Source organism: Lagopus leucura, unplaced genomic scaffold, assembly GCF_019238085.1.
Source record: "Lagopus leucura isolate 7727_CA_CO unplaced genomic scaffold, USGS_WTPT01 Super-Scaffold_100002, whole genome shotgun sequence".
NCBI classification, from domain to species: Eukaryota; Metazoa; Chordata; class Aves; order Galliformes; family Phasianidae; genus Lagopus; species Lagopus leucura.
In genome coordinates, this window is record NW_024962263.1 from 81,444,672 (window position 1) to 81,472,637 (window position 27,966).

Sequence of the window (27,966 nt, forward strand, 5' to 3'; positions counted from 1 at the left end):
GGTTGGGGGATGACCTGCTGGATGGGAGCTCTGCGGAAAGGGACCTGGGTGTCCTGGTGGATGACAGGTTGGCCATGAGCCAGCAGTGTGCCCTTGTGGCCAAAAAGGCCAATGGCTTACTGGGGTGCATTAAAAAGAGCGTGGCCAGCAGGTCAAAGGAGGTGATCCTCCCCCTCTACTCTGCCCTGGGAAGGCCTCATCTGGAGTACTGCGTCCAGTTCTGGGCTCCCCAGTACAAAAAAGACAGGGATCTCTTGGAAAGAGTCCAGCGGAGGGCCACGAAGATGGTGAAAGGCCTGGAGCATCTCCCCTATGAAGAAAGGCTGAGTGAACTGGGTCTGTTCAGCCTTGAGAAAAGGAGACTGAGAGGGGATGTGATCCAGGTCTATAAATATCTAAGGTGTGGGGGGCAGAATGGCGAGGCCGGACTCTTTTCAGCTGTGTGTGGAGATAGGACAAGGGGAAACGGCTGGAAACTGCAGCATAGGAAGTTCCGCACAAACATGCGCAAGAACTTCTTTACAGTGAGGGTGACGGAGCACTGGAACAGGCTGCCCAGGGAGGTGGTGGAGTCTCCTTCTCTGGAGATGTTCAAGACCTGCCTGGATGCCTACCTGTGTGACCTGCTGTAGGGAACCTGCTTTGGCAGGGGGGTTGGACTCGATGATCTCTGGAGGTCCCTTCCAACCCCTGCAATTCTGTGATTCTGTGAAATGCCAGCCCAGCTGAATTGTGACAAGTGTATTTGTTGTAGGAAAATAAAGGTTTTCAAGAAGCTGTGGAGTTTCTAGTTTGATAATCTGAGAATAGGTACTTTAAAAGGTATGTTTTGTGGTATGACATGCAGAGTTAGTTCTTTCAAGACAAAAGAAAGATAAAAGGATGAAATTATTACAACCAAATTTGATATGTACCCTGACTACCAGTTTTGAGGTTGTCAGCTGAGGGAGGTGTTATGTCTAAGCAGAGCATCAGAGTCTCATACAGGGGCCTTAGTGTGTTCAATTTTACCTTGATTTTACATCAAGTTACTGTGTTGTGGTTTAACCTGGCAGGCAGCTCAATTCCACGTAGCCTTTTTCTCACCTCTCCTTCCCAGTGTGATGGGGGAGAAAATCAGAAAAAAAAAACAACAACACAAAGCAGAGCTTGTTAGTTAAGATAAAACTATTAAATAAAACAGAAAAGGAAAAGGAAAAAAATAATAGTGAATAACCACAAAACAAGCGATACACAACACAATTAATTGCTCACCACCCACTGGCAGATGCTCAGCCAGTCCCCTGAACAGCTGCTACCCCCCCAGCCAACTCCCCACTGTTCTTCAAGTTGTTTTTTTTTTGCATGATGCCATATGGTATGGAATATCCCTTTGGCCAGTGTAGCTCAGCTGTCCTGGTTCTGCCCCCACCCAGCTCCTTCTGCCCCCGCAGCCCCCCTCACTGGCAGGACAGTACAAAGAAACTAATAACTGAAACATCCCTGGCTCTCTGCAGCACTCTCAGCAACAGAAGAAATGTCCCAGCAGAAACCAGGACATGCTGGACTGCAGAAAGATGCGACTCTTATTTTGAGGAGCACCACAGCTTGCCACCGGTTAATCAGATTAGCACTTGTGGTCCTCTTCCTCAGTACTGGGGCTGTTACTGTTGATTTCATCAAAACATATTCTTTTCTGTAAAGAAAGGAGTCCTTACAGTTTGATGGAGGCCACAGAGGTGTCAAAACGTTGAGCCTGAGGTTTTTAACTTATTGTCACCTTTTTCAGTGAGAGATCTGCTGAAGCTGAAAAGGTTTCAGCAGTGTGAAATTGCCGAAGGAAAGGAAACGCTCAACATTTTCAGCTTCATAGTCACCCAAGCCATAGCTCGTTCCGGAAGGGTCGATGAGTGTATGGACATGAGTAAGCCTTCTGAGACTAGTGTGGGCTCTATCAGACCTAGCAGGGCTTTCCCAGGTCAGACCCGGAGCTCTCCACTCGAGATCTGAATGTCACTGCAGCTGCATCTACAGGAAGGCTTTGGCTAACGCTGTACAGTAAAAAATATCTATTGTTCCCTTAATAGACAAAGCTATAACAGGAAAAATGTCTTGTGTCAACCTGGCCTTTGAAATACAAATGAGTAAGAGCAACCTCACTTTTAAATGTCATCATGTGCTTTGTGTGCTCACTTTGTAATTTGCTTTTCTGTGGTTACTGCATTTCAGGGCTTTTGCTTCAAATGATGTTTCAACAAAAGGGAAAGGAAAAGAAAAGGCATTTCTGGTGTTGCATGGGGAGTTTTGTGGGGTTGCACTGACTCTGCTTCTACTTTTAAGCATCAAGACAGGCATTTTTTTTCCTATAAAGTACCTGCTGATGGTGGAAATACCAGAAGCCTTGTTTTCTTATTTCATGAAGTTTGAGAGAAAGGTGCATGAAGGAGCACTGTGCATCTCTGCTTAGCAAGCTTGGCTTTTTTCTATATGCCCCAGGTCTGATTCAGAGTCCTTTGGGTCCTGGTGGCTTGCAGTGACATAATGAAACTTCCTGTTGGTGAGGATGGACATCCAGTGCTTGCAGCATGGCATGTGCCATCCAAGCACCCTGCTTGCCAAATCACCTTGTTTTGTTCATTGTCTTCTGGATGGGGCACCTTTGGGGTTGCTTGAAGTCCTGCATCTGCTTGGTGGGCATCTGTTCCTTCAAAGTGAATCTTGAAGTGTGTGCAGAACTGACTCTGGAATTGAGTAGGTCCTTCTTCAGGTGGAACAAACTGTTATTTGGAGTTACACTATGATGGGCTGACTGGTTTGGCTGTTTTTGGTCTGTTTGTGATTAAATCTGATGGTGACAATAAAAACAGAACAAAAAATGATGTGAAAAGTGAATAAAAGCCTCGGAAGGATATTTTGGGTTGCCAGAGGATCTTCATCCACAGAAAATTAATTGTTTTAAAGTAATTCAGTGACTAGTTTGAGTCGGCTTTGCAGACTCCTGTCTGAGCAATGGACATTTCTGTGGAATTAATCAGAAGGAACTGCAGTTTCTTTTACCATGGGCAAAAATAGCCCTCAGACTGAGGACAACGTGTAATAGCAATGACTGTAGCTGTTGACTTAGCCAGAAATACACAGCCAGTAATAAACACAAAAATCATCAGGAAATATGGACTGCTGAATCTGTGCTGAAAATCGCTCAGCTTTATTGTGGTGAGTGGGTAAGGGGGTGGGAAAGAGCAGCAGGACTTTCAGGGTGAGGTGCAGAGACTGGAGGCATACTGTGAGGTGGGATGGAATTGGTGGGACAAGACAGCATGGCATGGGATGGGATAGCAGGGGATGGCATGGCATGGCACGGTATGGGGTGGCATTGGATGCGACAGGGTAGGATGTCCATGTACATGCAGGGGAGTGGCAGATCCACAGTTCATCTGTCCTGGGATTCAGCAGTTTGCAGAGTTGAAGGCCAGTCAGTGGTAATGCTTGCACTGTTCTAATTTCATAAGGTGGATGATCTGTTCTGAAAACAAGAATGGGGGGAGTGGACGTCTTTTTCCCACTTTGTTGATGCTGAAATACCGTGTTGCAATGTCCTGTGTTTTAGGATATTTAAATGTACTTTACAACTTGATTTTGTATTTTTCATGTTTATCTGCCACTCAAAGTGAGCTACTTTTGAAGTAGCTGTTGAAACTCCTCAGGCTGCCCTGGAACCGCTACATCATCCTGGTAGCAGCCCTGGGCAGGGAGGAGATGCTCTCCACTTTCAGGTGGCCCAGAGAAGGGCTCGTCCTACTCTGACTTTCATGGCTCAGCTGGTGCAAAACTATGTTCATGCCATGAGGGAGACTGAATTTATCCTGTCAGGTGTCTAGAAAGGGGTGATATGAGCAGCATCGTGTTCTCACTTTGTTTTAGCACTCACAGCCTTGCAGACCTCGTATTTTGACATTTTCCGAATTGGTTGGTAATATGCAGTGGGCTTTCAGCTCATTCTCCAATTTTTCTGTCTTTCAGTGAAGATTTTCCCCTTTCTGCTTTAAGCATGTAACTTAAAACCACAAACAGTCTGGTGATGTGGAGCAGGCTGCTTGTGCTCATCCCCGTGGCACTTAAAGCCCGGAGAATGGTTTAAGCGGGAAGATTCTACAGAAAGTGGTCAAATTATAAAATGGCTTAGGTTGGAAGGGACATTAAAAATCATCACAGAATCACAGAATTACAGAATTGTAGGGGTTGGAAGGGACCTCCAGAGATCATCGAGTCCAACCCCCCTGCCAAAGCAGGTTCTCTACACCAAGTTCCTGCCATGGGCAGGGCTGCCCCCCACCAGCTCAGGCTGCCCAGGGCCCCATCCATCCTGGCCTTGAATGCCTCCGGAGATGGGGCATCCACAGCTTTTTTTGTGCCAACCATCCCAGTGCCTCATCACTCTCTGTGTAAAGAATTCCTTCCTCACAGTGCCATTTCTGGGGTGAAGCCCCAGCCCTGCCGCTCACCACAGCCTCCTACGAGGCGCCTGCACACAAAAAGCTGGGATTTAGTGTGGCAAAACAAGGAGTTGTGAAGAGGCTTGGGGACAGCAAGTCTGTGCCAGCTCACAGTTTTGTGTAAGTTAAATAAATGTTGTCTTTTGAAGGAAGGTGTTGAAATGCTCCTGTGGCCTGTTAAAAACAGTGGTGCGTTGGGTGAAGAGCTGCCATCCCCTTTTTCCATTTCCTTCTCCATTTCGCTTTCCATTTCCTTTTCTGTTTCCATTAATAACTAAGTTTTTCTGCTTCATGCTTCTTTAACTTTTTGTTCACTTACGACTTTCAAGGTGTGCTTTTACTGAGTTTAAATGCTTTGCCTTTGCTTTGTTGAAAATCACACCAGTCAGTTGAATGACTGCTGTTATCTCAGGTTTCCCCGGGTCTTCCCATGGGCTGCTTTTGATTTCAAAGGTACATTTGTTGTAAAAAGGAAGATTTCCACAAAAATGCCCATTGCACCTTCGTCTTGTTCACACAGGGCTCCTGTTGAGCAGCTGTCCCATTTTACCGAGCAGCTGGAGTTAGAGGCTGATTAAAGGAGTGAGAAACCTCTTTTCATTTATTTCTGCTGCATGTATGTAACTATGGGTGTGCTCTGCTTTTGGGTGAGCTCTGCTTTTGGGTGAGCTCTGCAGGGAAGACGTGCTTAATGTGACTGAGCCTCTTCTTTTGTAAGTTCAGAATTGATCCACATTTACCACTTGCTTCTTCTTTGAGAGCTTTTGGTGAAGGGGATTAGTTAAATCCACTTTTTTCCTTCAGTTAGTTTTGCTCTGGGGTGGAGCTCATCGAATAAAGTCCTCCTGGGGATGATGTGGGAATGAGAAGGGTGCTGGGCATGTCACTTTGTCTCTATGCACCTCATGGTTCTCAGCACTGGGTGCTCCTCCTGCTCAGCACTGACCACCTTCGCTCCTTCCTCATGCTAAGATAGCTGCATTTCAGCTGAGGCTGCACAGCACCTCTCCATACACTTTTTTTTTTAACATGAATTTGCAAGGGAAGGTTGGTTGAGGTTGGATCCAAGGCTCTTCCCTATTGTCATGTTGCAGAAGAGCAACAAAGCTGCCAAAGCTGCTGGGAGTGAAAAGTGTTAGGTCTCAGTGGCTGCATTTGATCCAGAAACAGAACATGGGAGCAGACCTGAGTCTGATGGATCTGGCAGCCCATGAACTCCCCCCTTTACTTGCTTTCCTTGTATAATTACAGTAATGGAAGTCACTGACACTGTCCAGCTGAAGAGGAGCTGCATGGTTTTGCTGGGCATTGCAGGCACTTCCTAATGCATCAGCGCCGGTGAGACTCGTGGGTGCAGCCTTCACCCTGTCCCTACCAACAGGCTCCAGTCTGGCTGCTCCCATCTAATAGCTGGGAAATTAGGGCTGGGAGCAAGCAAGAACTGCTTGCAGTGATGCAGAGGGCTTCAGTGGTGAAGCAGAGGCTGAAACTCAAGCAGGGAGCATATGAATGAGGTGCTGAGCACTTTGGATTGGCATGATGCACCTCCACAGCCTTGCAGGATACTTGTGTAATTTTTCAGATAGATGAAGCAGTAACTAAGCCAGCTGTGACTCCACCAAAACAATTTCCAATGACAGTATTGAAGGGAAATAGAAAAATCAAACATTGAAGTGTATGGAGGTCTGCCTCAGGCAGTTTTCAGTGCCTACAGGGCAGGGAGCTGGGGAGAGGAGGAGTTAGGTGGGTTAAAGTCCAAAGAAGGATATTGAAATACATGAGCCATCCCTGGGAAAGGTGGATCTGCAAGCACTGGGTGAAAGAGCATGAGGAGGGGGGTGGGTTAGGTGGGGGTGTGGATTCCAGGAAAGGGTTTATTTCTTAGATTGCAGATGCTTGATGCTATTAGCATCCAAATGGCTCCTGCTGCCCTTTGAAGTCAGCATCTCATTGAGAAGTAAAGAGTAAAAGAGGTGTGGGGAATAATGAATTTATTTCATTTCTGGCTGGTGAATAAATTTCTTTGCAATGTTGAGTTAGCAACGAGACCGTGCATGGTTTATTTTGGGAGCACTGTTTCTTGGAAACATGAGGCATTTATCACTTCTATGATTCTATGACTTTGTACTTTGGCTGTTTTTGTTGTTGTTTTGCTGTTTTGTTATGGGTTTTTTTTGTGTGTCTTAATACTCAAACTTGCATTATACAGAAGACAGCAGAAAACCACAAAACTGGAGCCTCAGTAATTTCTTTACACCCACCATTTGCCAGTATTCTGGATTGGAAACCAACCACAGCAGCTACTGACAGTCTCATTCCTCCTCCATGTGAACCTCCTTCCAGGGAACTGTGATAATTCCCACCTCCATTTCCTTTGCAGACTGGGGTTTCATGACCATTAAACCTCTTCCTGGAACCATGGGATGGCCCCACAGTGCTTTTGATCCAGGTCAGATGTGCGCTTCTCTGTGGGATGAGAGTCCAGCAAGTCCAGCCATCAGAACCTACCTAGACCCGATGGAGCTGCATGCTCTGACTCGTCCCTACCAAAATGTCCCCACACCCTGCCCCAGGGCTGTGCATTCCTGGGTGCTGGTTGCCTGTGCCTCATGAAGTCTTTCCACCAAACTCATCAGTTTGGCTTCGTTCTGCATCACCACACTGACACTGTGCAAGCTGCAAGCCACCAAACTGTACCTTTGAGCCATCTCATGGGGCACATGTCTCACAGTGGCTTGGCTGCTGGGCCACGCAGGGTGGGATGCGCAGCACACTGCGAGGTTGAGCACTGAGCTGGGAGAATAGCGTCCCTAATTCAGGTTGATGCTGGAGCTCTTTCTGCAGACCATTTCAAAGGGCGTTTTGTTTTTTGTCTTCATTCACTGTTCACAAGTGTTCTCCCACTTGTGCATTTTGTGCAATTTTAAAAGCTTCTTGCATGTATTCCTTTCCTCTTATCCTAGATTAAGTGGCTGTCTTCTCTTCTTTCTTAGCTGGCTTGTTCTTGCAGAGGCAGGGAGTAGCAAAACATGTTTTTCCTTCTGAAAAGAGAAAAAATAAATATGTTTGATACCTGAGAATAGTTTTTACTGTTCATCTGAGGCAGCTTGAAATCCTTAGGGAAAATCAGAATTGTTCCATTAGGACGAGCTGCTTGCAAGCATTCTGCCAAACTGGAACAGCCCTTCAAGCTGTACTGAAATGAATTAAAACCCTCCGCAGATAAGCACAGCATAGGGTATAAATTTTATTTCAACAGACGGAAAAAGTCCAGTACATCATCTCCTTTTATTTCAGTGTGTGGTTGTCTTGTCACCCATGTACATATAGAAGTATGCTTTCTTCACATGTATTTGCTGAGGCACTCAAGCTAAACGCGATTGAGCCTGGTGGTTGCTGGGATGGTTCATCGTGCATGTCCAGGTGCCATCTGTACACAGGGAAGCTGGCAGTGCAGCAAATGGCTGTTTTCCTTCCTATAAGAAATGCATGTTGGCGTTGCTTTTTGATGATCGCTTAGGATCTTAAAGTTTTTGTGCTTTCACATTTATTTTTGTGATGGCTAAATTTCAGTTCACTTAATTCCCTGTGAACAATTCTTCTTTTGTTAAATAAACTATTCCTTGCAAACCATAGCAGTGATGTCATTGTTGTTGTGGGGGTTTGGGTTGGGTTGAGTTGAGTTTTAAGCAGCTGTTGCCACCCAACAGTGGATTTCCCTTCATTATATATCTTCCAAATACACCATTTAACTGGTTTTCCACCATTCTCACCTCATGGATTCCTAAATATTTTTATCTAGTTTTGTGGAAGTGTGAGTTCCTCTCGAGGAAAAGGAAGCCTCCTGACAATAAGCTTGCCTTTCTTAGTTGTTTTCTGTGAACTTGTATGGTATGCTATGCAGATCTCTGTAAAGTTCCCAAAGCAATTAGCTTGAAAGCCACCATTCAAATGGGGCAGTGATGTACACTTAAATCTGTTTTTTTCTAGTAGTTATTGGTTATGTCTGTTATGGAATTTCTGGATCCTAGTGGGTCCATAGTGGGTTTATAACCCTCCCATTCTCATGGAACCGTTGTGGAAGACAGGATGAAAGTCTGCTTGCCATTTGCCCAGAGCACGCACCTCGTACATACAAGCTTGGGCAGAGCATTGTGTTGATGTGGCTCCATGGCTTTTGTCTTAAGCTGAATTGAGTCCAGTTGACCTTAGCACAAGTGGAACATGCCGAGGTCTGCCCAAATTTGTATAGGTAGACGTATCCCACTAGGATTCTGTGAAATTCTTGCTTCATCTGCTCATCTCAGTCCTAGACCTTGCCTTTGGCTGCACCTAGCACTGGGCGTGTAGAACATGCATGGCTATAATCACAGTGATGCTGAAAATGCCTGCAATTTAACAACATTGTGTTAATAAAACAGAGGGAGTTGTTTATGTCCAACTAAGCAAAATCCTGTTGTTTCTCAGAGAAAAGTGATTTCATCTTTGGAGCAACTCTGGCCAAAAGCTCTTAAAGGACAGGTGATTACAAGACGAAAAACACAGTATAGCTCAAGAAACACTTTTGTGTGTGTGTTTGCAAAATTTTTTGTTTTGAGCCATGAAAAATCCTTCCGTCTGAGGCTCTAGTGTGGGACGGGGGGAAAGCAAAGCAATTCCCTCTTGCAAGGGGCAGGCTGGCAGTGGTGGGGGCTGAGTCCCAGCAAGGAGCACTAGAAATGGTAAGAGAGCTCTCACTATTTCTAAGGTCTAGTGCATTTTCTGTGGCTTTTGCCTGGCTTCTCTTTTTTCCGTGCTGGCTCAAATCAACTTCAAATAACGGATGAAAAATAAAGAAAAAATTGATGCAGTGCATGTCTCATATGACTATTGGATTTTCATTACGCAGTGAGCTGGTGGCACTGGCAGTAGTGTGGGGCATGATCATCCCCCTTAGCATTACGGATGGACTGGCTGTGTAAGCTCTTTCTGAACAGACATAGACAAGGGAAAGTCGTATCCACAAGGAATGTGTTTTTTTTCAAAGATGCCTGTACATCTGCAGAGTAGCATCCACAGAGCCTTGTGAAGCCACTTTGCTGAATTGCCAGTGTCAGAGCTGCCTGACGTGTTCCTGGCCATAGGATGCCTTCTGTGCTACCAAGAGGAATGTTCGTAGCAACAGATAGGAATGTTCTGTGATTTAATTGAGAAGAAATGTGACATTTTATATACTCAGATGCAACAACAGTGCACCTGACTAAAGTATAGGCAGGCTCTTGTTGCACTGTGAAATGCCATCAGGTAGCTTGTGGTCTCCTGGCTACATTTTGTGAGTGGATCTTTGGGCCGTTTTCTGTGCTGTAAATGTAGGATTCATACATAGTACTAAGGATATCAGACCTTGATAAGTGTTAAACATGCTATTCACGCCACTGCGACAAGAGGAGCATTAACTGTGCTCCAACATTCACCTTGTACAAATGGTGAATCAAAGACTGTCCATCCCCCAAGGAGGTCATGGTCTGGAACAGTGACAGAAGGATGTGGTTGAATACATGCAGATGGGAGTGTAAAATGAAAATGCCAGGATGATATTGATCATCTTGTCAGATGCATGTCAGGACACCAGGACAGTTACTGTGTGGTTTCTTGTAAATGTCATGGCAAAAGAGAGTTTTGATGAAGTCTGTGAGATTGTTTGGCAGATATCAGGGGAATTCCTACCAGACAAGAAAGGGAGCAGGAAAGGAGAAAGTATCATTTCCTGTCAACATGTTTTATATTGATTGGCCCAGGAGACCTGCTTGCAAAGAAGTAGATTTTGTAAGAGTGAACAGCAGGTAACAGTGTAGGACCTGAGTTACGCCTTGAGCATTAAGGAGCTCTTGTGTGATGAGGGAGGGAAAGAGGGGAGTTTTGAGAAGGTGAAGGGGGATAGAGAAAACAGATATTACATTTCTGGAAGGGTTGTTGGGTTGGCTGGGATATGGGTAGATAAAAGCTTGGATGGCAGCAGTGGATTTGGATGCTGGATGAAAGAGCATCCAAAAGATGTCCCAAGACATTATTTTGAACTGAAGTAGAGAGGGAAGTTTCTGGGTCATGTGTGAGGAGAAGAGCTGGGTGTGTGTTTTGATGGAGGTGAAGAGAAGGTAGAAGGGACCATGAACTCCCTCCTTTGACCATGGTCAAAACCTACAGAAGGGAGCTCTGAAGTTGGGCTGGGGAATTACGAGGAGATAGGAAAGGAGCAAGGCAGGATTGTTGGGAATTCTGACCTTTGGTTAAAAACCCACTGCATTTTTCAGCAAAAGCGTGAACAAACAAATACTGTTAGTGCATCCAGACCCATGCTGAATTCTCTGTAGCTAAACCTATACAGGTAGTGAAAAGGTTTGAGTGTAACATGATCAGCATTGGCATTGTGTGTGTGTGTGTGTCAGGGACCTGTGCTGCACAGCAAGGTGCCTCTGCATGCTCCCATTCCATTACTGCGCACTTGTGATGGGATCCTATTCCCATAAAATAGTCATGTGCTGACGTCTCCTCCTGGTTACACGAGCTGGCTCTGGAAAACCTCAGCTCCTAGATTACAAACATAGCAGGGCTCTGTCTGCAAAGGTGTAAGGTTACAAAACACACACACACTCACGCAGCTTAACCGAAACCGCCTCATTTTTAGCAGTTGTGAGGGTTTATTCACTACAGGGCAGTGGAGGAATGCAGGAATGTGAGTGGCATTAAACCTATTCATTTGGAGGGGGAGTCCTCTCCTCTCCCCTGCTCCAGCCTGCTTAGCTTTAATGGTAATTGCACCTCTTGCCTGGCTGAGCTGGCCGCCTGCCTGCCCTCCCAGTGCAGCTGGGGAGAAGAACTGGAGCCAGGAGGAGCAAAGTAGCTGTCAGTGTGAGGTGGCTGTGTCTGTGTGGGGCTGTCCCTTGTCCTGTGAGCCCACAGCCTCCCTGCTTTAACCTACTGCTTGGATGGTGATAAGGAGGCATGCTTTTTAGCTGTGGAGTTTAGGCAGGGAGGAGGAGGACAGTCATTGCATAGCTCCTATGTATTGTGCAGGGGAATGTATTTCCTTTTTATTTTTCTATATTTTGTGCTTCAAATTAATCATCCCCACACACATCTAACAGTACCTTGGCATTTAAAAATCAAATATTGATCCTAAAAGTCCCGCCACTTTAAAAAAGAAAGGAAGAAAACCAAACAAACACAAAAAGCAGCGTTTTTTGTTGGCTTGTTAAGAATGTGAGAGATGCAGTAAAATCGGCTTTTTGGTTTATGCGTGCTGCCCGTTCCTGGGGGAGGAATGCGGTCCTCTGCACGGCCAGCTGCCACCGTCACCACTTCCAGCCCTGCTGCTGAGGTTTCATGTGAAGCCAAAGAGCCTGGGAATTTTGGGAAACCAGTGACACCGGATCCATACCACAAAGGTGAATGCCGCCTGCTAGCTGTGTGTGTGTGCAGAGACACAGTGGCTCCAGCTTTTGCCTCCAGGAGTGAGCTGCCCACGGACAGTCATGCTGACAGTGTAATAGAAGCAGCTGCGTGTGAGCCCCAGAGATATTTGGAGGTTTTTGTTTAAGGTCTGTCCTCAAAGGGTGCTGCCTTGAAGGGTCTTTAGTGAGGATGGATGCAGCCTAACCCAGTCAGTCTGTCCTGCCACTAGCTGGGGACACCAGCACTTCCAGTGATGCGTGCTGCTGGGAGACAGCTTTGAGAGTTGTGCCTGTAGGGTTAAATTAGTGATGCTTTCAAAGCTGGGATGCATTCCGAGTATAGCAATTGCACTTACTGATACCGGGAAATCTTAGTTCAACCCTCTTTCTCAGCAGGTCTGTATGATGGTGAATTGGTGGATGTGTACTGGGATGGAGTTGAGATGCTCAGATGCTTCTGCACCCAGTGTCAGGACTTTACTGCCTTGTTCCTGTGCTTCATCCAGACAGAACTGAAGCAGAAGTAGCCCTCCGTCGTGCTCCACTGTCAGACACATTCATTTTTGGTCGTGGGCATCACTGGTGGATTGCTCCTGTCCTGTCCAGTCCTATGGTAATGTTGGCGGACTTCTCAGGAGGTGTGAACTTCGGACACCATCCTTAGTTGTTACAGTGATAATCCTTTAGTTGTTCATTTGCAAGATAGTTTAGGAGGTAGAGAGAAGGACAAATGAATTAATATGAGGAATGTGAGGGGATGGGGTGGGCAGCACAGGGTCAGTAGAGCAAGTGGATTAATTAAAGAAGAGCAAACAGTAACCTCATGTGTCTGTGGCAAGGTGAGAAACACTGTTCTCTCACTTGACCCATTTAGTGCCCTGGATTGTGAAGCAGCAGTTCTTCACAGCATTCAGGAGAATAGAAATACATTGCTTCATCTTATAACTTTGAACTAAAATAAAGGAGATTTAGGTAAGACATTAGGACGAATTTTTTCACTGAGAGGGCAGCGAGGCACTGGCACAGCCTGCCCAGAGCAGCTGTGATTGCCCCATCTCTGGAGGTGTTCAAAGCCAGGTTGAAAGGGACCCTGATCCATTTGGTGGGTGGCAACCCTGCCTGCAGCAGGGGGTTGGGACAGGGTGGGCTTTGAGGTCTCTTCCAACCCAGATCTTTCTATGGTTCTGTGATCTTGGTGGTCCTCCAGTGGGAGTCCTACTCACTATGGGCATTTCTGTCGTCCGTGCCCAAGCCATGTGCTGCCTTGGGCTGGGCAGAGATGGGGGAATCTTTGGGAATTTGGGGAACACTGCAGCCATATGAAGGCAGGATTGATGTGGTGCACATGACTGCCATGTCCAGGTTGTTGGTCTTTCTGGCATGGCTGTGTTATTTGTTACTAACAAAAATTACAGCTGTGGAGATTTCAGCAAGACCCCAGTAAGTTTCTTGCTGTTGAATCTAAACCTTCCGCTACTGCTTCCAGACTTTCTTTGTCAACGCAGCTCTTCCATCTCTCTTCTTTCCCTTGCCTTCATGATTCCCATCATGACAGTTTGAAATCAGAGCCCCTACCTGTGTTCTGCCCCAACCCTCCTGCTCTTCACTGGCTACAGCCGGAGCTCCTTCAGACCCTACATTTCAGGAAAAATGAAGAGCTGGAGTTGATCGCTGGGTCACTCCTAAACCCAAAGTGGTTGTCTGAGGAGGTATTTTCCTTGTTGCAGTACTGTGTTTGTTGTCTTTTCCCATTCTGGTGCTTACTGGTTTAACCATGATCCAGTTCCTTTGGACACAGAGAGTGTGAGACTGGACAATGGGAGCAGAACAGTGGAGAAGAAATAAATCCTCATTGACCCAGATGGTGCTTTGTGCTTGCAGACACCTGCTGGCAATGATTTTATTCTGTGGGTGGGAAAACAGACACCTCTGCCTCCTTCTATGAGAACTTTTGCTCCCTCCACAAAGTCAGCATTCCTCAGGCTTTGAAAAGAACTCTTTTCTGATGGGGATGGAAATAAAGGAAACAAGTCTTACAGTTCAGTCTTAGCAGGTTGTATTAGCAGGGACAGCAGGCACCTTTCCACCTTGCAGCTTGTCCATCAGGAAGGTCGTGGTCCCAGGGCTGGAATAGGTTTAAAGAGCTTTGGGATCTCTTGGGGAGAGTTAAAGAGTGGAAGAAGGGAAAGGATACAAGTGTCAGGAATGACACCAGGAAATCTTTTCCACCATATCATCTTTATATTTGTTCTGATCCCGTTGTTACTGTCAGCCTCCTGGAGGTAGATCAAGACTGTGGTTAATGCAAGGTCCAGATCCTTGCTGTTGCTGCCGAGTGATGCTTGACATCATTACTGAGCTAACAGCAGTGGCAACACTGATAAAAAACATTAGTGTCTCCTGGAACATAACCTCTTTAGGATGAAAAGGGCACCCTCTGTGTCCTGGCACTGCGCTCTGCCCAGATTTAGCTGTCGATAATGGTTTTTAGTTTCCTGCACACGTGTCTTTTGTTTTCTTTCGTAATAAGCTCTGTACCCACATAACCCTTCAGAACAACTTGCCTCTGTGCAGCACCGCAGTGCCAGGAAATACAACGTGGCTGGAGACCGTGTGCCTGGAGAAACCTTCTTTTCCTCTGGATCCCAAATCCGACAGTGTTAGAACAACAACAGCTTCTACTGAGTTGAAAAATAAATAAAGCCAGAATGTGCTTCTTGCTTCATGCCGATGTGTTAGGGTGATGCACAGCCGCGTGATGCAGTCGGGTACCGGGTGCCAGCCTTCCTCGCTGGCTTACGAGTTTCAGAGCCATGGCCGACGCGGATCTGTATCTGGGCCTGTTGGGCTGTGGAGGGTGGAGGAGCTCGGTGAGCCTGATGACGCCAGACACGGCCGGGGCTGTGAAATGGCGGGCACTTGCTCAGCGATGACGCTGCTGTGCTGCTGCTCCCTCCCGTGATCTTCACCTGCCGTGAGCTCAGCCCCGCGTGCCTGCACAGGCAGGAGCACAGGGCTGAGCCCTGGCAGCCCAGCCTTCCTCTTCCTGCTTCTCCTCATCTTCCTCCTCACTGCAGGGCTTTGCTGCTGGAGCGGCAGAGCATCAAAGCAAAAATTACCAATTTGCTCCTCTTTCTTGCAGGCACCCTGGCTCCAGTGCTGGCTCTCGGTGGCATTGAACCTTCCTGGGAACGGGTGTGACTCTGCATGCCTGCCCGCCCTGTGGGTCGGCTCTCGTCTGGCAGGGCGGGTGAGGAGCAGAGGCTGGTTCACCGCCTAGCAGACGGGCTGCAAACCCAGGGCAGAGCTGAGTTTCTTCCCTAGGGCTTGTTCTCACCAGATCTCGCCCTGGCTGGCGGCTCTAGGTTGTGCCCAGTGGTGAGGAACCCGTTATGGCTGCGACCTGTTGGGGCACGACGGATGGTGAAAGCCTTCCTCCCATGCAGGGTGACTCAGCCCAGCTGTTGGGTGAGAGCCTGGCTGGAACGTTCCTGTAGTTCGGGACTGCGATTTTAGTCTCTTCTCACTAATAGTCCCATTTTAAATGGTGCCTAGGTGGAAGCTGAGGCTGGGGTTATTTGTTTACATGCATTCCCGTGGCCTCTGCACAGAGCTCCAGGAACTGCTAGAGAGCAGTAATGGAGCTGAACCAAGGCTCACTGTGGCTGGTCCCACCTGCAGGAGCTCCAGACTGCTCTTGCTGGCAAGAGGGCTGTGGCTGTGGGGCAGAAGCCTGTGCCCTTCCCTTTTTTATCCTCATGGATATCTAAAGGGTATAGACATAAGATAAGTAGACATATATCCAAAACTATATATAGGGAGAGGGAAAGTTATATGTATAGCTTGGTGAGCAGCAAAGGGATGTACGTGTGCATGGAAGGGAAGCAGAGTATGTATTCAGTGACTCCTTAATTATGAACAAATTGCTTCCAAAATTGCTCCTTTTAAAGGCCATCACTATCTCACACGCAGGTTGTGGAATTTTCCTCAGAGATTTTTGAAATCCTCCTGGACATGGTCTTGGGCACACTGCTCTGGGTGTCCTTCCTTGGAACAAATGGAAGGAAAAGTGATGAAGTTGTGCAGCTTGAAGATGCTGTAGCTCATGTACCTGTTTCTCCAGTGCACACTGAACTTTGGCCAAGTGTTTTACTCTTTTTAAGATCTGGTTGGAAATAACTGCTCTTGAGTTTGCAACTTGTATTTACAGTTGGTTTCTTGGGTTCTGTGGCATTGTACAGAAAGCCATCACTTGGTAGTGGAGGCTTTTTCAGCAGATTTTTTTTTTTTTTTTTTTTTTTGCCTGAGTTCATTTGTAGACAGAGTTCCCGGATGCAGGTTTTGCATCACAAACTGGCATGTGTTGACATGAAACAATGTCATGGGTTGGATCTGATGCCAAAAATCTTGTGCTGGGGGAGCCATGGGCGTAATCACACAGAAACTTTGAGATCTTTAGCTGAACCATGCACCTCTTTGGGCTTTCTGCTCTCTGCTTTGGTTTGTTGGTGATGGTGAAGGAAGTCTCTGCCCCCAACTAACCTGCACATGCAGCGTGTTCCCTGGGAGACTTTTCAATGATATTTTAACATCCTCAAGTTTTTTCCTTATTTGGGTCCCTTCATTATACCCTTCAATAACATCAACCCAGAGCAAGACGAGAGCACAGAAGTGTGAGGTTGAGAAGAGCTGAGCCAAGTGCCAGTGTCATAACAAGATGCCCCTGCTGGCATTTCTTGTTCTTCTTAGAATCACAGAATCACCTAGGTTGGAAAAGACCTTCAGGATTACCAAGCCCAGCCATCAACCTGACCTATCGAGTCCCATCACTAAACCATGTCCCTTAGTGCCACATTCACGTGTCTCTTAAATACCTTCAGGAATATGGACTCCATTATCTCCCTGGGCACCCCGTTCCAGTTCTTTACCAAAGCTTGATCATTGTCTCTTGTCCCATGTTAGCTAAGGTCCCACTCCCAGCAGCTGTATTTCTGTACAGCTTTCGCTGGCTGTGCTCACTGAACACTGCCACACATAATGCCATGAAGGAGCTGAGCATCAGGCCTTCGGCTGACATTCAGCCATAGTTCTTTCCCAGAACCACTGCTGTTCCCAGGCTTAGTGTGTGGTGACCCCAAACCCATTCTCTTCTTTTATCCGAGGGCATTTAGGAGCACAGCGCGGAGTTCCAGGATTGGCGAAAAGTGGCTTTGATTCTGCCATGTGATGTGGTGTGCATGTGGACAGAGATTATGAGCGCTCATTTCCTTCCAGAGTTTCCCTGCTCTGGGATCGCAGAAGTTGAGAGTAAATGTAAATCTCACTATAGCAGAGAGTTGTTTTCCTAGTAGTGAATGTATTTTTAACACTACTGAATGCAGTGGGATCCTGTGTCCGTATTGTGTTCACAGCTCATACCCGAGGTTCAAGACAAGATGGTAACAGGTCCCAAAAATATGTTTCCCTGTAAGCCCTGCAGACAAATCACTTTAATGGGAGGCGACTCGCTGCAAACTTGTGGCCGGAGAAAGGCGGATGGTTCTGAGCAGGGATTTTGTGACCTGAAACTTAAGCCTGTGCCTGGGTCACTGCCCTTCTTTCAAGTTGTTTTCACTGGGCTAGAAGCTTTCTTGTTACGCATGGGGTTGCATCCAGGGAGGATCTAAAAGGTCACTTAACCCTTTGCAGTGAAGGAAGAAAGGAATGATAATACAATAAATCCAAGGCAAGCCAACCACCTATAAAAAGACCATGAAAGGCTGAAAAAGGGAGGATGATGATTTTGTACTGCAAAAGCAGTGTGCTAGCGGCCAGCCTGCTTGTGATTTTGGGTCGCACCAAAGGTTTGTACAGAAATTCATTGCTGCTTTGTATGTAACACAGGTAACAACACATTTTTTTTCCCCTCTTCTCTCCTCCTTCATCTTTGTTTTAATGTGCTTGACTGCATTATGGTGCAAATCCGTGGCTGTATAAATACCAAGTGGGGGAAAAAAAAAGGCAGAAACCACAGGCATTGTTTAGGTTTCTCTTTGATGTAGTTGTGCGTAAATAAAAGCTCCCTGAGCCATGTGGGGTGGTTTTGGCTCGGAAGTCTGAACAGGGGCTTCAGACTAGTTTGTTGATGCACTGTAAAATACTTCATAGAATTTTCCCTACCCGTCTTTTGTCCCTTCATGCATGCAAGTAGGGGTTCGTGCACAAGAAGCACCTTTATTCAAGGCTCCCAAGAGTAAATCTGGTTTTGCTGCACAAATCCCACACGGAATCTGCCATTTGGAAGAGTTAAACACAGCACTGGGATCCTGTAGGCTGCCTTGTACAAGTATTGGGACCACGGTTGGCTCAGGGGAGGACACAGGGACTCCTTGCTTTCCTGGGGATAAATCTGGGCTGGTGCTTAAGTACCAGCTCCCAGGAAATTGCCATTGGAATAATTAGCCTGCGCTGACTTATTTGTACAGTGATAACGGCAGGAAAGTATTGAAGCAGGAAAAGCAAACACATTATTCATCTGAACCTTCAATCCAAAGCCTTTACTTGACAGTTCACTATTTACAATACGCACGTCTATTTTTAGGCTTTGCCATCAGGAGGACTCTTTTTTCTTTCTTTGTTTCGTGTTTTTCTTTTTATTTTGTTGACAGAAATTGGAAATTAATCCGTGCTTACAGATAAACAAAAATGTTTTTTAAATAAAACTTTTGAATACTGAAGATTGTTTTGTATGGAAACGCTGAAGTGTTGGTACAGTGCCTTAAAAGCTCATGTCCTTGCACGTGGGATGAGATGAGAAAGCTGGGGCTGTTCAGCTTGAAGAAGGCTCTGGGGAGACTTGGTTGCAAGCAGTATAAAAGGGGGATATAAGAACAAAGGGGATAGACTCTAGCAATGTCTGTTGTGATAGGACGAGGAGAAATGGTTTCAAACTAAATAAAGGGAGATGTAGACTGGATATAAAGAAGTTGTTTTTTACAGAAAGAAAGAATGGTGAGACACTGGAATAGCTTACCTGGAGAGGTGATAGATGTCCCATCCCTGGAAACACTCAAGGTCAGGCTGGCTGGGGCTCTGAGCAACCTGCTTTAGCTGTAGGTGTCTCTGATCATTACAGGGGAGTTGGACCAGTTGGCCTTTAAAGGTCCCTTCTAACTGAAACAGTTCTGTGATTCTATGAGGGTGCTGCAGGCGAGCAAAGCTTGCCATTCTTGGGGAGCTTCAAAGAAATCGTTCCTGCTACTTTCTACTTTGTGTGGCCATGAACATCTCCTTTAGACCAGATTTCCTAGCTTCACGGTGAGCACACCTCAGCTAGCCCGGGTAAAGTTACCCTTTGAGATGTGAGCAGCAAGGAGAAGGTTTAGTAACTAAGGTAATTATTATTAACAAGAGGCCAAAGGAGCATGAACAGCACAGGTCAGTGGAGCTTGTGGCTGTAATGGTTGTGAGACCCCTGCTGAGGATGTCTGGGGAATGGCATCTTTGTATGAGTCCTTGGGAGAGAAAGTGGAAACCGGGGAAATAAAAGTGGAGTGGAGAAATGAGTGGGTTCATCTTGGGATGGAAAAAATGGGAATGAAACGTCTGTGTTGCCCTTCTTCCTTTTGGTCCCACTACTTTTAATGTCAGTGTTATCTTGTCAGCCCTTTCCTCTGAGGTACTGGTGCTAAAACCTTTGAAAGCTCATCTTCTCCTTTAGCAATTAGAAATAAATAAAAGGATGGGGGCAAAAGACAGGCTGTCTCCAGGGGAGGAGAGCTGGGGGCCCCATGGTTCCTCCTGAGGATGTGTTTTGTGAACAGCTGAGGAAATCACAAGGCAGAGCACCTCCCACTGCCAGAAGCTATATCACAGGAACCCCTATCTGCAAATGAAATAGAGATAAATCAAAGTTAAAGTGCCTTTTTTAAATACCAAAGGCTTTCAAGTATTTGAGCCAGCCATCAAAAAGGTGTGTTAGGTTCTCCCTATCTTGAAATCTCTGCGTGGAGCCTACACGCCTCTCGGGGAGGTGGGGCTTAGGCAAACACTGGCAATGGGGCTCAAATCAAAGGGAGCGAATGGAGCTTGTGACCTGAGTTACACAAAGTCAGACCCACTGACACAATGGTCCTTGAGGTGCTTTGGGAAGCCACATGGCTTGCCCAGGTCTCTGCTGTTCCCTGATTCTGCCTCTCATGAGCACGATGTGCCAGCTGTACCAGCTGTGTCCTGCCCAGGTTTGCAGTAGCTAGGTGTGTACGACAGCCACAAAACAATACCTTGTGCAGATGATGTTGAAAACTTCACATAAAGCAGGCTAGGAGTGGAGATTTGCTTTCTGTCTGCAGGAAGCAGGACTGGATGGGGCATATGTATCCGTAGGGCTTTTCAGTTCAATTTCTGTGGAGGGACGTGGGTCACAGTCTTTGGAGGCTTAGGGGAACTAGGGAGACGTGAAAATCCTGCACTCCGGAGACACTTGAGTCTGGATGTCCAGCTGTAATTAATGTCTATGAGTGTTTCAGCATATCAGAGCTGGGAGCTTGGTAGACCTCACTCGAAGTTTGTGGACATGGGCCTCATTCATTCTCAGTGTGGGCTGGCAGAAGAATTGAGATGTGACAATAGCCCACGCAAAGCAAAATCATCAGTAAGTCATAAAAAGACAACAGATTAAAATAACTGTGCATGTATAATGTGCTTTTCTGTGCATACATAATGTTAAATATTTAAGAGTCCTTTCATGTATCTGTGACTTTCAAATGCTTTTTGTGATCTACAGACATTTCCCTAGCTACAAAATTTAGATATTCTCCACTTAGAAACTAAGACAGGATTTTGAAGTTTCTATTTCCACAAAATTCCAGAAGCTGTAGCCTTTGAGTAGTGCACCCAGTCTTTAATGACTGAGTGTACTTGACAGTATGGGTCTGGATGAGTTGCATGGTCTGAACCATGAGCGTCCAACCTTTTTGACTTGCCTTGGACCATGCTGAGTGAAGGGAAATTGTCTTGGGCCAGCGTGATGCTCTGTGTGCCATCACACATAGCTAATAACCACTTTTTAAGTACAGCTATGTCCTTCCTCAGAGGGAAAGCGAGCACTTTTCAAAAACAGTCATGTGAGATAGGTCAGCGTGATTGTCTGCATCGTTCAGATCCCAGATTGGCCTCCTGCCATCTTTATCATGACACTGATGGGGGCTGTGATGATTTGCTTTTTGCTGATGATGTTTTGGTTTTGCTCCTACTAGTGAAAGTTTTGGCAGGCCTCCATTCCTCATAGAAGCTAATTAGCCCTCCCACTTCCACCTTTTCTTCCCCACCCTCTTCCTAAGCCATTAAGACCAAGTGTGGTCAGAAGTAATCCTCCTTCTTAAAATATTTAGAGCCTTTCTAATGCCAGATGCCGGAGAGACAGTTCCTGTAATCCTGTGGGCTTCACATCGTTTGAGCTGAGTGACTTCAAAACACCCGTATTAACATAAGGTAAAACTAGCTTTGAGGAGCATGGATCAGCAGGAATTAATAGGTTTCCTGCTGTTAGAAATGCACCAAGCTCTGATTCACGTCTTGGTTGTGGCTGGCACTGCTCCCTTGACTCACCGCACTTAGGTCTTGGTGAAATGCCCGTATTTCCTGCTGCCATCCTTGAATTTTCCAAGAAGACGTTCTATTAACAGTTTGTGAGTGTCAGGCAACCTGCTTTGCTATGTACAGCATGGGCTGTGCTCTTCTATATGATCCTGCCAAACATTGTCGCTGTCCTGGAGGCATGACTCAATATTTATATTCATGTCCACTGTGTGAGACCAAGCCACCTGCAGACGGGGCATCAGAGCACAGCCTAATTGAATTGTGACTGCAGTGAGCTGGACTGTGGGGGAAGCGAAAAAAGGGCTCCCTGTCCAGTTTGTATTATTGTATTGTATTTTTGTATTGTATTATTGTACATGGCCAGTATGCAGGCATCACAACCTGAGTCTAAATCACAGCTTTGTCTGGGAAAACATGCCAGCTGCATCCACAGCAGAGAGGCCCAGCAGCTCTCTAACAGCTTGTCCTGACAAACTAACAGTCATAGAATGGGTTGGATTGCAGCCTCAAAGTTTGAACCCCCTACCATGGTCAGGGTTGCAGTTCACCAGGTCAGCTGCTCAGGGCCCCATCCAACCTGCCTTGAATGCTTTCAAGAACATCCACTTCTCTGGGCAGCCTGTGCCAGCACCTCACCACCCTAAGAGCAAAGAATTTCTACCTAACACCTAACCTAAATTTCCCCTCCTTCATTTTAAAACCATCAGTCCTTGTCCTAACAATACAGGCCTCAGTAAAAAAGTCTCTCCTCTCCTACATTATAAGCCCCTTTAAGAATTGAAAGGCTGCAAAGCAATCTCCCCAGAGACTTCTCTTCTCCAGGCTAACAGTGAAGATATAACAATAAATGGTGACATCTCAAAAGGAAGAATTAAGGAACAATGTCAAAACGCAGTTGCTCTCTGCTGGTTTCAGCTGCTGCTCTGACAAGTTCAGAAAGTCACACGCTCTGCTAAATGTCCATCCTCCTGCCTGCAGTGGTGGAACACCCGCGGAGGTGTCCCTGCCACCCGAGGCAATTGGGCTGTGCTCTGGCAAACAGGGCTTCTGACATCAGCACCTGAGTAGGGTGATTCCTTGCTCAAATTTATTTGCATTTCCTTGTCCACTGGTTAATCTGGCTGCCAAACATCTGCAGTCAGCTTTGCTGAGAAGCTAATTACAGGGACAGCCCTCCGAAGTACAGCTGGCACTGGGGGGCCATGCTTGTCTCATCACCTCCTGCCTGAGAGCTGGAGGGAATTTGTCTGCTGGGAAGCCATTCGGGAAGAAACCTGACTGTGATAGGCAATCTTTTCCTGAATTCACCTCTAAAAGCCCTTTCTGTTTTATGTGCCTTTCACCATGCTTTTTTTCTGCCTGGTCAGTGCAGTTTTTTCACGTTTCTGCCTGGTTGTGGTTTTTCCCAATTCTTTGGGAGGTTTACTTGGAACTGGAAAAAATCACTGTGGTTTTCTTGGTTTAATTGTGGCTTACCTTATCACTCAGGTTGGAGATCTGGCACTTCTGCAGAGTCCCTTACTGTGGTGCTGGAAGGGGGCAGAGGACCTGCAAGTGGGATTGGGATTCCTCAGGGCTAGTGGGGTCCTAGCTGCCGATAACTGGGCTGCTTATTCTCTGTAGTTCACTGACTTTGAGGTTTTAAGGTTGTTGAATTTGTTTAATCTAACAGCAAAGATTGGAGCACTTCCTTGAATTGGTTTCCACTCTGGGTTCAGTAGGTGGGGATGGACCAAGGTGTGCATTTCTGTGGGAGGAAGAGAGGTGAAGGTGGAGTCTGATCTTAGTTTAAAAATTGCCAGTACTGGAGCTTTGACCATACCTATTGGAGGACTTTTCCATCTGTTAATTCACTGCAGCACTGAAAAGTGATATCTTTGTGTCTGGTTTGTTTTCTGTCAAGCTTCAACTTTCAACCTTTGGTCTTGCTTGCCTTTGTCTGGTAGGCTGGAGAGCACTCTTACTGACAGGTACTTACAGGTTATGAGGTACCTTTTAACTTTTCCTTTGATTGACTTCCCTGAGCTCCTTGGTACAAGCCTGGTTTTGTTGTTGCAACTTTTCTCTGAACTCTCTCCAGTTTTTCCAGAATTATTCTTGAAGTGTGGGTATAAGTATAAAACCTTGCACTCCATTGACTGCCAACCCATGGCCCAAAGATAACAGGGCCTCTCTGCTGGTACGTGACATCCATCATTTGTGCATCCAAGCGTTGTGGACCTGCCTGGTGAGCTCATGTTGGGCTAATTATGCCTCTTGCCTCAGCCAGTCCCGTAGGTCTCACACGTTTGAAAAGTTTCCATATAGCCATTTCTTTAATACACTAAGCACCTCATTAGTCTTTTTGATTTTTTTTCCCTTGATTTGTAATCTAAAATAAGTTCTAGTCCAGCCTTTCTCGCTGTACCAGCCTCATGTCAAAAAACATATATGGCTGAGAGTTGCTGGTATGTATTTTACAAAGCAGAGGGAAGGTAGTTGGTTAACAAGAGGGATTTCACAGAGTTATATCACCAGGAGACCACACTGGTGCAGAGGAAGCCATGTACCAATGACCCCTAGAGTCCAGTGATTTCTTTTACCACATCATCTCTGGTTGAATCACTTTATCTTATGAAAATTAACCATAGAGAGGGTTAGCCTGCCAGCCCCTTGCCGGCGTAATCCATCATTGCAGCACCAGGCTCCTTGCCTTGGAGTCATGGACTGACAGCCCCACTGAGGGTGCTCAGTCAGTGCTAGTTTATTTCTAGGCATTAGACACAATGGGCTTACAGTCTTTCCAATTGGCATGCTTTTATTATCAGTTTTATTTTGTTTCTTACGTATAGTAACTCAGTGGAAACAAGGGTGTTGATCTGATGAGAAATCTGGAAAGCTTTTTGGAAATAATATCCAGATGTTTCCTTAGCACATCTGCTAAGTTGGTTGAAGACAGTGCATTTAGCATCCCTATCGTTGCATTTTACTACCTGCTGCTGTGTGTGATGCTAGTCTATTAGTAATGAAGGAATGGAAGAGGCAGCGGTTCAGACAGCCACGTGCTGAGGAAACTGGGGTGAGGAAGGCAGTACAGATCAGAACACAAATTATTCTTGCTTTTAGCATTCGGGTTGCATGTTTGTAGGTCTTGCATGTAAGTGTCGCCTGTTGTAAGCACTGTGGCCCGTGGATTTGCTTGGTTATGAGTGACTGTCTACCTTTTGCAGCTCAGTAATGTTTGTAAAGTGTCTGTCTGAAGTGGCAGTACTTACTTCACTTCAGACAGGGCAAGCCCCGCTTTCATAGATATCCTCGTCAGTCTCCTAATTTGTGGGAAATTCTTTGGCTCCCTGGCTTGTATCTGTGTTTAGCACTTCAGCACTGCATTGCTCATACACTTGCCAGGATTGTCAGCATGCGCTGTACCCCCTGGGGAGAGTCGACTGCAGGACAGCTCAGCTGCCCCTGGCTGGGGTTTCTGCAGGGGTACTGCTGGAAGCTGTGCTCTCCATGTCACTGGGTCAGCTCTGTGCCCTGCTGACAGGAGTATTCCTGGCAGCTGGAGGATAACACGCCATTATTCCAGATGCCCTAAGCCATACAGTCTCCTTATGGGCTCCACATTCCAAACTCTGGATTTACAGTCACATTTCTTTTGATATACACCCAGCCTTAGTATTCATTGAATCTCCTCACACCGCATTGCCCCTACTCCCCTTTCGCTGCTTTCCTTAAAGACTTGTAGATAATTTTCAGTGTTACAGCATGTCTTCAGAGCAGACCAGCTTGAGGAGCTCATCAAAAAGCACAGATGTAGACACCCAGTCTTGAAAAGTGCACAGCAGCTCGAATGTTTGAATAATAGAGAATCTCCATCACTCAGAATTAAGTTAGTGTGTCATCTCCTTCCAGGGATGGTGAGGTGACACTGGAGATTGTCCAAGTTAAAGTGGAAGAAGAAGGTGGAAGCTTGTGGTTGATGTGTAACAAACTCTTCAGTGAGGAGGAGACGTGCATGTGGAAGATGCATGCAAGATGGATGGCCTGAAGGTCCGCGTTTCTTTCTGTAATGCGTGACACAGCATCGTGACCTGGCCAAGGATGGGCCATCTGGTGCTTTTGGTTACGTGGCAGGGACCCTGGTTCAGTGATTCATAGGATGGAGACAAATGCTAGGAATATTTTCGTAAAGCTTTTTCTAGGACCTCTCTTCCTAGTTGTGATCCCTGTGATCCTAATAAGTGCTAGAGCTGTTTACTTCCAGCACACTAGTCATAGAATCATAGAACCAAAGAGTGGTTTGGGTTGGAAGGGACCTCACCTAGTTTCTGCCCTGTTTCATTTTCCACTGGATCGAGTTACCCAAAGCCCCATCCAATTTGGCCTTGAATGCCTTCAGGGATGGGGCATCCACAGCTTCTGTAGCAGTGCCTCACCGCTGTCTTAGTACGGAGTTTCATCCTAACATTTAATCTATATCTCTTCTCTTAGTTTAAAACTGTTGTCCCTTGTCCTAGCACTATCAGAGCATGTAAAAAGTTGGTTTCCTTCCTGCTTATAAGCTCTCTTTAAATTCTGAAGGGCCACAGTGAGGTCTCCTGGAGCCCTGTCTTCGCCAGGCTGAACAAACCCAGCTCCTTTAGCCTGTCCTCATGGGAGAGGTGCTCCAGCCCTCTGATCATCCCTGTGGCTCTCCTCTGGACCTGCTCCAGCAGCCTCACATTTTTTTGGGAAAGCTTTAGTGATCTTTTAGAGAAGGTTGGCTACTGATTTGTTCATTTGAATTTATGTGTATTTTGTTTTGTGTTTGAAGTGACTGTTTCTAATGCAAGTTACAGTGAAAAATGTGGAAGTTTATAATAGCCAAGGCAAAATTTCCAACTGTTAAACAAAGCACTTCCTATCAAAATTATTTTGTGTTTTAGCAACCTTCGGAATTTCAAAGTTTTTGTTGTTTTTTTTTCTCACTCATTTAAAGTGGAAGAAAAAAAACAAAATCTTGAAACCCTGCAAAGATTATGGAATTATTCTGTTGTTTTTTTTCCAGCTGTATTTGACATCTCATGTTCAGCTCTGTTGGTTGAATGTGTGAGCAAGAACAAGGTGTTCTACTCTCAGTGCTGTAAGGTCAGGACATCCCTTGAAGGTGGACCAAACATTACAGTTGTATGGGAGTAAACATTCCAGCTCTTTTAATACTAAGAAAAAAAATTGTGTGAATCCCGAAAGTAGATATTAAAATTGTGTTTTCTTTGTAGGTTCATCCACTATTTGGATTATGAAGTTTGATGGGCTGTGATTTGGCTCAGATTTACATTATTTGGAAAAATATTCTGAACTCTCCAGACAGCCCCTGCCACAGACTTTCAGAACTGGCTGGTTTTAAGTGTTTATTTCCAGTCACACCAGGAGAGGGGATGCAGTTGGATACTTTCTAGAAGAAGTAAAAATCAATACTGTGTTGCTGTCAGAAGTGCTTAAAGGGAGAAAAGCCTGGAGTGTAGCTCTCATTTTGGAGAGATTGATTTTTACTCAGAAGATTGTACAAGATACAGGAGGAAAGAGAAGACGTGATCCTGCAGACCTGCATCCTCACCTCTGCGGTGGGACTGAGGCTTCAAAAGGTAGAAGAATCCCAAAACAGCCAAATGTTTTCCAAATGTTGAAGTAATGGGCTTTATTGCACTGCTTCATCCAAAGCCTCATAAGGAGAAATACTGAGCTGGGAAAAGTAGAGCACAGCTACCTGTTTTGATTCACCAGTTCTGGAGGATTGAAAAATGTTGGTTACAGGAAAGGAAGTTGATAGTGCTGCAAACATTGCTCCTCACAAACACACGCGTCTCCTTGTTTTGTGCCCTGGAGTCCAGCGTGCTGAGATGGCTCCTTGGAGGCATCCTCAGAGGTGGCTGAGATTGCAGTGGGGCCTTGGGCTTGCTCTGTCCTGCTGGCAGAGTTCTATGGCTGGGTGGACACATGACTCCTCTGATGTGCTTTAGGTGGTCCAACTGGTTCATGTGAAGGCTGTGAAGTAGTAAGGATGGAAAGACAGTAAGGCTCCAAGTGACAATGTAACCCACAAAATAAGAAAAAGATGAATCGTGCTTTTTATCAGACTCATCCTTTGAGGTTGCTGTGTGTCCTTTGAGGTGATGTTGCAGTCAAAGCCTTGTCAGCAAGTGCATATAGACGTGTATCATTGTGTTAATATTGTCTGATTCGATGGGGATGAAAGATGTTGGATTGAACGCCTCCTGAGATGACAACTTAATTCTTGGCAGATCAGTTTCCCCACTGCCCTTCACCACTGTGTCTCAGAACTGAGCTGGAAGGGCCATCTTTTAGTATTATTGAGAAATTGTTAATCTTCATGACTCAGTCTCTGGCTTAACTGCTGATAATTCTAGTGAGAATGGTGATGATTGGTAGATCTGGTGATGGGAAGATACTGCTGGTCAAGAGACAACATTGATTTCATATTAATGAATAGGCTATCTGTGACC

At 45.9% G+C, this 27,966-nt stretch overlaps 2 long non-coding RNA genes across 14 annotated transcripts in view; both read left to right on the top strand.

The window, feature by feature from the left end:
* Nucleotides 1–8,167, top strand: part of LOC122178706 — a 79,954-nt gene extending 71,787 nt beyond the window's left edge. For 9 of the 12 annotated variants that reach the window (XR_006178426.1, XR_006178425.1, XR_006178434.1 and 6 more), the window contains 2 exons: nucleotides 4,993–5,088; nucleotides 6,682–8,167. This is a non-coding gene — a long non-coding RNA (uncharacterized LOC122178706). The remainder of the gene's footprint in view (nucleotides 1–4,992; nucleotides 5,089–6,681) is intronic. The other 3 variants (XR_006178436.1, XR_006178427.1, XR_006178432.1) reach the window with 3 other exon arrangements.
* Nucleotides 8,168–26,730: 18,563 nt separating this feature from the next.
* Nucleotides 26,731–27,966, top strand: part of LOC122179191 — a 61,964-nt gene continuing 60,728 nt past the window's right edge. For both annotated transcript variants that reach the window (XR_006178574.1, XR_006178576.1), the window contains exon 1: nucleotides 26,731–27,087. This is a non-coding gene — a long non-coding RNA (uncharacterized LOC122179191). The remainder of the gene's footprint in view (nucleotides 27,088–27,966) is intronic.